We start from the raw sequence: 12,811 nt of genomic DNA on the forward strand, positions 1-12,811 counted from the left end.
ATTGTCCAAGGGTCACCGGTCCCTTAGATCTATTGGGTTTGGGTAGTGGAATTGGATTATTTTCAGATTTTTCTTCTTAGTCATTCATACACACAATTCAAATATTGACCTCTACCCTAATTTCTTAACAATTCTGCTGGAAAACAGGTGGGGGAGCAGGAATTTTAAGTGTTCTGTACATAGGTTCTTACCTTTTGTTTTTAATACCTAGTTCTCTCTCAACAGACAGACAGCAAATACTTCAGTTTTCTGTAATTGTGCTGAAAAGTGGGTGGAGGAGCAAGCACTTTACTTGCTCATTATGTAGGTTCTTACCTTCCGTTTTCAAAACCCAATTCTTCTTCAACAACAATCATCATATGTAAATTACTCCTTAGAAATGGCTACACTCTCCCCGGCAACGGTGCCAAAATGTTGACTGATAAAAGGTGCCTTTTAAACTCCTAATTATCTTCACATTAATTATCAATCCGAGCAAGTCTTCTTGTTTCAAGAGTGTACATAGTATGTGGCGCTATTTAACTTAGAGAGTAATGTTTCTAAATTGCAGTATAGATCTTTTTAATACAAGAGTAAATGGATGCAACAAGTAAATTCTAATTGCAATTAAAAGAAACTCAATTCTTTAATGAAATCAAAACCTACAACAATTCAGGTAACAACAATATGCGATTCAAGTAAGAGAAATACCAGTTAAGAGTATAGCAGTGATAACTCTTCTCTTAGAAACTGATTGAATTTAAATAAAACACATTACTCTGTAACACAATGATGATATCAATATTAGAGCCTAACAATACTAGCTAACCTAACAATAGTAGCTAATATTAAAGAAACTCAATCCAAAGCAAAAGGAAACTAATTAAACAACAATACTATAAATTATATAAAACATAACTATTCTGCAACATAAAGAAATAAGGAATAGCAATGAAATAAAATAACATAAAGCAATAATACTATCAAACTGTCATGCTTGCAATAATTGAAAAAATATGACATAGGTGAAGCAGTGAATTCCACTGGAAGTCGGGCCCTTAGATGCCAGCATACACTGTTGGTTAGTTCAAATAGATGAAAAGAACAACAACTCTTCTTATGTATTAATCATGAAAGAGTATTACAATGTATGTACTTCGTAGGCTACAACAAGAGTCTGTAATTAAGAATTACAAAAATAATAACAATCGTCCTCCTCATTCTGCTTATAATCATTGCCTTTTATAATGAGAAAGAGGTAAAAGATAAATGGTAAAAGTGATCCCTCGGGATCAAGAGATCCTGAGGGATTCATGTAATTTCTAACTTCAGACATCTTTCCGTTCTCGCGCTAATCCTTGTGATTTTTTTTGGCCTTATCTGTAACTGCCTCACTCCTTCCTTAGCTTGCTATGTTTTCGATGTTCCTTGGTTAGGGAACAAGAGTTGTCACTTTTCGTATTTTTCCGGTATAAAGAAGGATTACAATCAGCTAAGTCGTAACTGTAGATAATTTCTTCATTCTTACCATAATTCTTTGATATATGAACGTATTAGGATATAGAAGGGATATAAATAAAGGAAAAGGATGATGAGATAAATTGCATATGCATAACTTTTCCATGACTCAACAGCCATCACATAGGTCCCCAACCCGGGTAGTGTAGTTTATACTCCCACTCCTCCTTTCAGCTACCTAGAGTGCTAAGACTATGCTACCTTCATATAGTCATATGGCTAGACCACCGGCATATGGCTTCAATTGACCGCCATTCACCTTTCCTGGGAAGGGATCTCCATTCAATTTGACCAACTGCACCGCTACTCCATTGGTAATCTCCTTAATGACATAGGGCCCTAACTAGTGCACTCTGAGTTTTCCTGGAAATTTATCAAACTTGTTGTCATATAACAAAATCAGGTCATTTACCTTAAAGGTGTGCATATTTATATGCCAATTATGCCATGCTTTTTGGCGCAGCTTTTGGACTTGTTGGTGAAATCCAGTTAGAAATCTTTCTTCCTCAATCTTATCCAACTATGCAAGCCTCTCTTCCAAGGATGCGCGATCCATCATACTTATGAGTGCCACTATGCGCAAACTAGGTACAATTTATTCCATTGGCATCACTACTTCAACACTATCTACAAGCCTAAAGGGTGTCTGTCCAATCAACTTCTTGCATGTCATCTGATAGGCCCATAGTACTGCGGGTATGTGTAGGTCCCAATAACTTCGCTAAGCATTGCAAACCTTGGTCATGGAATTCTTGAGAACTTTATTGAATGTTTCCACTGTCCCGTTAACATGCGGGTGATAAGGCACTCTCTTTTGGTGATATACCTGAAATTCCTCCATCAGCGTGTTGATTGTCTCATTCAGAAAGTGCATACCATAATCACTCATCAAAATATTTGGACACCCAAATCACGTTAGTACATACTCAAAGAGGAACTTTGCAGCAGTCACGGTTGTGCAATCCTTCACAGGATGTGCCTCTACCCATCGAGTCAAATACTCCATCGCGGTGATAATGTATCACGCTCCCGTCTTCTTTTCTTGGGGTTGAATGGGTCCCACATAATCTATTGCCCATTTTCAAGGGGTTGTAATGCCATTTGTCGATTTAGAGGTAGCTCATCTCTCTGCAAGGGCCTACCAGTCCTTTAACACACATTGCATGCCTTACAGTAAGTTTTCGAGTTCTGATGGAGGGTTGGTGACCACAACCCTGTACGTAGAATGTTTTGCGCGGTTTCTCTCCCTGCATAATGTACTCCCACGACGCCCCCAAGAGCGTCCGCGAGGATACTTCTCCTTTCAAACTCTAGTACATATTGTCGTAATATTTCATTAGACCGCATTTTGTACAGATGCCCAACAATGACAAAGACTTCTAATGTGTACACCACTAACTCCTTCTTCTGTTAAATGGTGTATCCTTCCGGGGTAGTTCCCGTCATTAGGAAGTGTATGATATCTTCAAAACTACCATTCACGATGCGCACTGCAAATAAATGCGCGTTAGGCAATTCCTCCTCCAAATTAGTTGGCTCTTCCCCTGTTTCGATGCGTGGCAGATGGTCTAGTCCCGTGTTGAGTTGTCTAGGCTTCATAATAACTTCAAAATCATACTCTTGGAACAATAACAACCACCTACAGATTTGCCACCTCAACATAGGATTATTGACTAGGTATTTCTACATGGAATGATCCGTATACATCTTAAAATGGCAACCCAACAAATAGTGTGTAAACATTTGGAGTGCGTATACCATGGCTAACCCTTCACACTCAGTGGTGGAATAGTTCTTCTCCACCTTGGATAACCTTCTGCTTACGAATGCTATAGGATGGTCCAAGTCTCGTCCACTAGCCTATGTCAGTATTGTTCCCAATGCTATACATGACATGTCAACATGTACATGAAACTCCTTCTTCCAATCCAGGAAGACTAGAATTGGCATGATGACCATCTTTTCTTTAAATACATCCAATATTTTCTTAAAGTCCTCATTCCAACAAAACGTGACATCCTTTTTCAACAATGTATCCATAGGCACAATGATCTACGCATAGCCTTTGATAAACTTTCTGTAATATCCAATATGTCCTAGGGTAGCGCATAGATATTTCACACTCCTAGGTGCTTCTAATTTAAGTATCACCACGATCTTAGCGGGATCTACCATCAGTCCTTGTCTACAAACCACATGACCTAGTAGGGTCCCAAAAGGAACACAAAACAGGTACTTCTTCTGATTGAGTGTGATCTGGTAGCTTTGACAGGTATCTAGCATCAGGTGTAAACTTGTCACATGGCGTTTCACCAGCCCAAACATAGTCCAGTCATCAAAGTACACTTGTAAAAACTTGTGAACAAATTCCTTAAATGCGGGAATGACTATGAACGAAAAAATTGTAGGCGCATTCTTCAATCCAAACGGCATTACAATGTACTGAAAACATCCCCACTTAGTCACGAAGGTTGTCTTGCTTCTATACTCTGGCACGATTTTGATCTAATGGTACCCAAAGAACCCATCAGTGAAGGAATATGCTTCTTGGCCACCTACATTGTCCAACACTTCATCAGTGAATGGAGACAGGAAAGGATCATGTACACAAGTGTCATTCAACTTCCTAAGATCTACGCATATCCTTATTACATTCTTCTACTTCTTTTCATGTACCACCATTGGGCTTACCTAATCAGATTCTTCTATGAGCTCAATGATGCCTATCGTGAGCATTTTGTCTAGCTCTAAGTAGAACTTCTCCTTATACTTCATATTGAGATGGTAAGGTCTTTGCTTAACTGGTTTTACATCGGGCTTCAACGTGATCTTCATAAAACCTAGGTCTCCTATTATCCCTTTTAGATCTGTAAACTTGGTAGGGAACAAATCTTGGTATTCGTGGAGCAATTTAGTGACCTTATCCACCATCACATCATCCCAGTAATCTCCAATCTTTGCAAATTTGGGTTCTGCTTATGTACCAATGTTTACTCATTTCATTTTTAGTGGCACGGTTATATCAGGATTCTCAATCCGCAGTCCATCAACCTCACGATGATCTTTTGTTTCAGGGATGTTAATCTTTTGTGGATCCTCATCTTCTTCTTCAGTAGTCAAATTATAGTATTCCAACGTGTGTCTTAGCTGAGTAGTCCAATTGGGTTGAATCAGGTCCAAAGGATTCTGCAGTATCCTAAAGATTGTTGCTTTCACTTCTTGTAACGCCTCGTTAATACAGTCAAACCTATCTTCAAAGTTGAATGTCAATATGAATCCTTCGCATAGAATATCCCATTCACCTGTACCATGGCGAAGCTTTTTTTCTAAGTCCCAGTTCATCGAGATGACATCCACGGTGTGACAGAACAAGTGCACCCATTCAGGTTGGGACCTTGCTCCATAAGCCTCAACCCATTTGGCCAAGTGTGTGCACGGATCATCATTCTCATCATACTTTTCTATCACTCATACCTTCGTCTTCCCAAAGAGTGTTCTCATCATCCTCCTACATTCGTGTTAATCATCAAAGCTACCCTTGTGCATACCCCACCATCTTGTGGGTGTAGCGCATAGTGCCCAGTCCAAAGCCTGGAAGCATTGCTTCTCTAGTACCTCCCTCTCAAATGCATCCAAAAATATATCTACATCATTTAGGCCATCATAAGTGGGAAGATTTCTTCCCTCTGACGAAACACAGCACAATGACCATGTCATCATGTTACAGCTCAACGTGGCTACTTCAAGTAACCAATTTTTCCAGTGCTCTAATTATTCATCAGAGTCTCAGGTGCAAGAAATCTCACGATCCCATGTAATTCGTCCATCAGCTGTTAGATTCACCCAATCTTGATCTCATGCTCTTATCTTATATATACAATCCAAATCATCATCGCTCTCATAATCGTCGACTGGTTCACTATAGTGTAATCCTTCAGCAGGATCTAGGGGTACTATTACGTGGAGTGATTTCTTTTCAAATATCATCTTTTGCTTGTTTAGGTTGATTACCCCATTGATATCAGTAGCCCAATCAATGAAAAGGAGTGCAAGGTAGAGGTTTTTGTCATCCAAAATTCCTATTACTTCAAAGTCATCTAGCACGCTCGCGCCTTCAATATCTATAGTCACCCCTTGCAGCCGCCCCATGGGGATGATCTTTTGCTGATTTTCCATCCTTAACTGAATCGGAGACCACTGCAGTGCAGGTCTTCCCATCTGTTCCCAAGTCTGCTTTGGTAGGACGTTCACGTCTGACCCTAGATCCAAAGTAACCTGATCTATTTCATACTCACATATTTGCATAGTCAGCCTCATCTCTCGTTCTATCCCTGTTTTATGCTTACCAATCTTTCATACCACGTGAGGTTCACCTGGAGCATTTCCGGCACATCTATTTATAAGCTCCTGTAATTTCTTGACAACCTTTCTATCGTGGAAGAACTTCATGCAGGTCTCTAGGAAAGTTTTAAGCATAGAAGGGTCCATTTCCTGATCAGGCTTATCCTTGCTGCTTGAGGTGGGGGCCTTAGCGAATCTCTTATTTTCTTCCATGAACATTTCATGTGCATGCTACAAATTAAATTCAGCGTCCTTCACTGGAGCTTTGCAAACCCATGCGCTATCTTCGGGCTATTTCCCCTTATCATCCCCTATTGCAATTCCACTTTGGAGCACTATATTCACAATCAGATCCTCTTCGTAGGGCTCAGACCTCATCATCTGTAGGTTTTGAGTCGGTTGACGTGGTAGCACCCCTTTGTCACATATCCTTGTTATCAGCGTAGGTCAGTCGTCTGTTTCATGATAAGAAAGAGTGCAATATTTGCATGACAAACGCGTTAGGTTATTGCAATCACAGGCATAGTGTCCTTGTCCTCTACACTTGTAGTAGATTAGCTATCCCTGACCTCTACTAGGTCCTCCTCTGCCTCGACCTCATCCACGCCCCTCAAAGTCTATTTGCGCCATCCCTGCGCTTTGGTCAGGGGGTCACATTTCTGCCTGATCCCTATAGGTGGGTGTTTTGTCCATCATCAATTAATAACTTTTGTACTTGCGATCATCATGCCCTACTGACCTACAGAAGTTGCAAAATAGTTGTTTTGGTGTTTGTACAAACTTCTGTAGCAAATGACAGTTATTTATCATATGTTTTCTTGCTGTCTGACATATAGCACACCACAACGCAGGCCTCGTGCTCGGTCATACTTGAGCTCTAGGCCTCAAAGGCATTGGTCCTCCTTCCACAATATAGTTTTCAAAGACTGGGCAATGGTTTTTGCCATACCCCTGACCCTTCCATTTCAGGCACCATACCTCTTTACACACCTCTGGTTGAACTATTCTATCCTACTTCAAACTTTGCATTTCAAGGCAAAGATTTTGCAACTATACATGGATCTGTTGAACCCCCAGATTCAGATCTTGCATCGGTGTTTCATGCAGTCTCATTGCAATTTCCAAGGCCTCTGCTTGAGTCATTATCTTTTGTTGTGACAACGCAACCCTTAGGTGTGGCAGGAGAGAAGAGATGAACCATTTGTGGTGTTGTCCATCTATTAATTTCATATTAGCTTCACAGATTTTACCTGGTTTCATCATTATTTCCTTGAACCCCATAATCGACTATGCCTCAGATTTAGGCCTATTGAATTCTTTATTCAACGTGGTCTGGATGTCTGCCACTCCAACATTTGGGTTATCATTAGATTACTTGATGTACCAGGTTAGCATGCGATCCTGCAAAGCACTAACCAATGTGCCTTCTTCATGTGATCATCCATGATGCCCTAAGCTTCCCAAACATATTTCATGACAAAGAAGAACTGGTCTGGGTCCTCATTTCCCAAGCCTTTAAACAAAGGAAACTTCACTGAATTTGCCATGATGAACTATGGTGGAGGTGGTGGTGGTACAGGTGAAGTCGCAAGTGATGGTGGTTAAGTTGGAAGTGGTGTGGGTGGAGGTGGAAGTCATGGGAATCCTTATCTTATTCACTAAATTGCACTTTGTGGAGAAGCCTGTGCTACTCCCTCTTCATCACCTAGTGGAGGTGAAATTAATGGACTATATTCAGGACCCTTTCTCCCTTCGTTCCTGTAAGTTTTTCCACTTCTCGTAGCTCCAAACATCAAGGTAGCTGCATAACCCATTTTTCGCACAATAACATCTTAATCTAGGTATTCAAAGACTTCAAGTACTTACCTTGCGGACCTTTCAAAAAGTGCTGCTCCGCTTCATTGTAGCTAACTAAGGTATTGACCGCGAATTCAGTCACAAATTCTCCTATGATGCAATCGAGCTAGTGATCGACAGGGTGGGTGATCTTATCCTTAGAGGTTTCCAATCTCTGTACTACCTCCAAGGTCTAGACAATAGGACTGTCAAGTCTTCACCTTGCTTGGCTATTCGCTAGCTTCATGATCCACTCGTATAGCTCAACTGAAAGGGAATAGAAAAATATCTCTTGGATCTCTTTATATAGGTACCTATCGAGCCAGTGTTCCTTTGTCATTCGCAGATTTCTGTTCTCCTGCACTGCGAATTCATGGATCTTTCTATCCAACTAGTCTCTAATCTCTTTCTTAGTTGGATTCTAGTGATACAAAATCACACATCTCTTATGCAGATTCCAATCCCGACAACGGAACCATTTTCTGGTTGCATGGGGCTTGACCTAGGTTAAGTCTTAGTTAACCAAACAAATCCATACACTACTAGCCCTTTCGGCATTAGCCTGTGGAACCGAAGTCTCACCCAAAGCAGTATGGTGGGATGCTAGAACCAAGTTTTTGCACCTTGAGATGGGCTTGATGTCGGTTTATTCCTTCTACTCTTGATTTCGTGTAGGTTATTAAGTTCTAGGGCTCTTGCAGACTAGCCCTTTATTTTTCCCATCAGTACCAACGCGAAAGAGTATGATCGGTCTTTGCGCAGCCCTCGCCTGTGGTCTAGGTATTTTCACGCTGGTATGACAAAGAATTATACGAGTTCCTAGTTATCTTTAAGTTTTTTATTTATCTTGCTAAACAAGAATAGTTAGCACCACATAAACAGATATTCTTACTTGCATTCAATTAAGAAACATAATTACATACATTCAAACATCACATAATCATTGTAAATGAAATCCATAAATAATATGACAAGTTACATTAACAGGAAGCAAAGACACAAAATTTGTAGAATGCTTCTCTTTATTGATATCTTCAAATGATTACAGACTCTATCCCCCCTATGCACACAACTGCAGGGGTCCGCACACTCAGCTGCGGACTTCTACCCTAAGCCTCTGCCTACTCAGTCGCAAAGCCTCTTCCTATGCTACGACCCAAAACATAGACTTTTCTCAATACTTCCTCCTTGTCGCTGAGGACTTCTTCCTCTAAAGCTACTTAGAGCTTACTTACTTAGCTCTTTTTATACAATCCCATGGTTCACAGACCATGGGTAGATATTTACAACCTACTTTACACCTTACAAAATAAGGGTGGACAACCTTTTATGACTCATGACACCTTCATGCTCTACAACCGCTAAATACAGAGACTTTACAACTTTATTACAAAATTTTACCCAAAACATGGGTTTTTAGCCCCAAAAATGTCCTTGGGGGATCTCGTTCCCAACATGGCCCATTGATTTGCCTAATTGTTGGCCTCACACAATACATGATAGAATGATATGGTGATAAAGGAATTTTCTTCTCATTTTCTCCTATCGAGAATGAATCTTAAAGGATGATCACCTAGCTTTGATTTATGTACCATATGAGTGATAATGTTTTTGGAATCTCCTATGACAGTAAAAGATTGCATACCCATTCCCTTAGCTACTTTAAGCCCTTTGCATATATCATTGGCTTCTATCCTATTACTAGAAATAATACCAAGGTCCCAAGAAAAATAAATTCTAGATATTGATGAATTAAATTTGTGCCTTGAGCAAAAAATAAAGAACTTTTACTTCATGAAAGCAAGTTGTCTTCAACTCATTAATTATTTGACACAACTTTGAAAGTGACCTTTGTACATAGGCTTGAAGATTCCACACATTGCATGATAAGTTAGTCCTTTCAGGGATGCAAGGAAGATACCAAATGTAACCTCACCCATCTGTTATATCCATTCCATCAGGCTTGTTCAAAAAATCATTCATTTCCCTTGGTTTCTGTAGAGGCATTGTGCCTTATTGCATAGAAGACTCTGCAGGTAGGTGCAACAAAGGTGGTGGTGACCTGGTTTGCATGTTTTCATTTTTGTAAGGTTGAAATCTCTAAGGACCAGATATTTCCCCTTATGTGCCATTAGGGCTACTTGTGAGAGGATTATAGTACCATAGGTGGATATGATAGTTTGAGACATGGCTTGAAGTTGCAATTTCTTACCAATGTTTGAACCTTTTAATCTCAATCTAATCATCCTAGGCTTTTGAATTACTATGAGGATTTTTTGCTGCATGGGGCAGACATTGATGCATGCAGCTTTGGCAATGGAAACAAGTATGTGTATTCTTAATATACTTCACAGCTTTGTGGATGATCATACCCTCAACTTGGATATCAATGGACTCATACTCGCATGACATGAGGTTGATTCCAATCGCCACCACTATAACCCCTAGGTGAACCATGCCCCACTAGCATGTAGCCACAAGCAAGAACCCGATGATTTGAATGTGGGATCTTGTATTCACATTTGCTTTGCATTTTAATGAGCTGTCCAAGTGAGATCCCTGGGGGGGTCTAACTCCTCTATCAGATTGCCTTATTGGATCTAGGATGAAATGTCTTCTTGAGCTCACAACAAGTTATACAAGCCTCTCAAAAAATTTCTAATATTGTATTGGTAGCTTAGTAGACTACCCAAACTAGGAAATGAAGAAAATAACTCTTCACAACAAAATACTCAATCCAATGAAAAAAGATAACTTGCAGATACATATCACTTGTTGTGGGACATCCATGCAGCAAGAGGCCTCTTAAATGTATACATCTAAAAGCCCTTGGTAATATTCCAGATATATTTATTTAATATGCCAACTTTAAGGCTCCTGTGGCTTCCGGACACAAGTTTTAGTAATACTTTCAGACGGGAATTTTCCTACAAAGTTTACCTATGAATACTGGCTACAGTTTGAACATGCATTCTTATACTCATCCACTAGAGTTTGAACATGATGATATAAAAGAGGAGAATAAATATTACCTCAAAAGGATTTTGGTATAGAGTAACAAACTCCTTCTTTGGTGCCATTTGATTGTGAGGTTGCTAAAGAATGGGTGGTTCCTAGGCTGTGGGTCATTATGATGTCCTCCCCTCACTCGTAGAAATGGCCACAAAGGAAGGGCATGAAACCAAATGAAGATAAACACACGACTAGAGCTCGAGCATGTGAGAAAGAGGTTAGAGGCATATCAAGGAAACAAGATCCGAGTAAGAACCCCCTTAAAGCTAGGTTTCCAAACTTAAAAGTCGTAATCACTAAAGACTAATTAGGCATTGCTCAAAGTACATAATCATGTCATATTAACACCTCATTGGTGACATTTTAGTGTTGGTAATGAAAAATTTATTAATTTTTCTCTTGCTGGACTTTCCAACCTTGGATTTGGTAAACTTGTAGAGTTTCATATGCACAACCAATAAAATTTTGAAAATAAGTAAGTTTCCCAAGCTCAACTCAAATTATCATTTTGTAAATCAAGTCAATCATGTTTTACTATAAATTGTTAGGATGAACATGAGTAAATAATCAAATATCTGATTCCAATGGATGTTAATGTCCACTTAATATATTCTAGATATATTGAGAGGTAAAAGAAATTTGTATAGCTATAATTGTAAGAGGCTTAATCCATTTGTGAAGGATCTTTTAACTTTTAGAAACTCTCAGTTTGTCTTTTCAAATCAAGCTAGTTACCTTTGGGCTCTAATTTTGAGAATGCATTTTAACAAATATTTTCAATCCACAGTACTTAATATGATCATTTCCTCAACCTGTTACATTGTTTTATATTTGACTTTAGTGAGGCATATTTTCTCTCAGTACTTCCATAAATACTGTAGGAACAATCATTTTTTGATTTTACAAGGAGGAATGTTGGATGATGTGTGTTGGATTTTGATTTGTTGGAAGTCAAATGTGTTCACGTGTTTAAATGATAGAGATGTTTTGCATATTTCATTGGATTTTCTTAGGAAGCACTTGCAATGAGTTAAATATTTCTCTATTATTTGGCCATTCCTATCTTATTCTATCTTATGGTTATTAACACACTAAAATTAGAACTATCATAACAATGATTTTATTCAAATAATAAAGGTGCATATTAAATCTGGGTTGAATTTCCTCCAAGAAAAATTCCATTGCTAATCCATAGTGGAAACCCTAATCAGGTTTCTAGAACATACTTCATTTAAGCTTAGTGATACTCTATACATCTACTTTTTTATGAAAACAGGCATACCACACAAGATGAGCACCCTCCATCTTATATAAATATAATTTATCCTCCATCTTATATAAATGGCATTTATCCTCAGAAGTTATGTATAAGTCAGTGCTAATATAATGACCAAAACCTTCAGCTCCAAAACAACATATATCCTTAAAATATATGTATAAGTTAGTCCCAATATAATGATCAAGCCATTCAGCTCCAGAACGGTGAAAAATAGGGACCCCCAATTGCTTTAACATTCTCTTACACAAATGAAAATAAAAAGGGGCATCTTATGGCACTAAGGAAGATTGTTGTTTTTTTTTATGAATGGAGGTTGCTATGAAATAATGTTAGGATTGTAAAAAATATCCACGTTAATAAGTTTAAAAATGGCCTTATCAAATTATTCATGGAAAATCTCAACAACCCATGTAAGATACTGTGACTGGCTTAATCCTATGAGACCCCAAACTAGGTTGTCTCCTTTACCGTGTACATCCATTGTGCTCATTTCATACTTGACTTCACGAAAACAGACAACAACTCCTTGAAATTGAATTATAGTCCTCAAAAAAGTCTTTGAGATGCATTTACTTATAGCTTTTCCTAGTATAGTATATGCTTCCCTTGTCACTTAAAGTGAATCCCATGGGTGACAATTGGGAGACTAGTTTGACTAGTCAAGGGATAAACGCAACACTGAAAATGGACCTAAATTTTCCTAGTAACTAGTAAATGATCTATCTTCTTTCCTATTAAGTTTATGATCTGCTACTTATTTAGTTCAAATCTACTTTATAAACATTTTGTTATAAACCAGAAAAAGAACTTTGATGCAACATATGCGCATATTGTTTGTCTCTTGAA

The sequence above is a fragment of the Pinus tabuliformis genome, chromosome 2_2, assembly GCF_031772625.1.
Source record: "Pinus tabuliformis cultivar Carrire ecotype Pingquan chromosome 2_2, CPIR1, whole genome shotgun sequence".
In the NCBI taxonomy this organism is placed as follows: Eukaryota; Viridiplantae; Streptophyta; class Pinopsida; order Pinales; family Pinaceae; genus Pinus; species Pinus tabuliformis.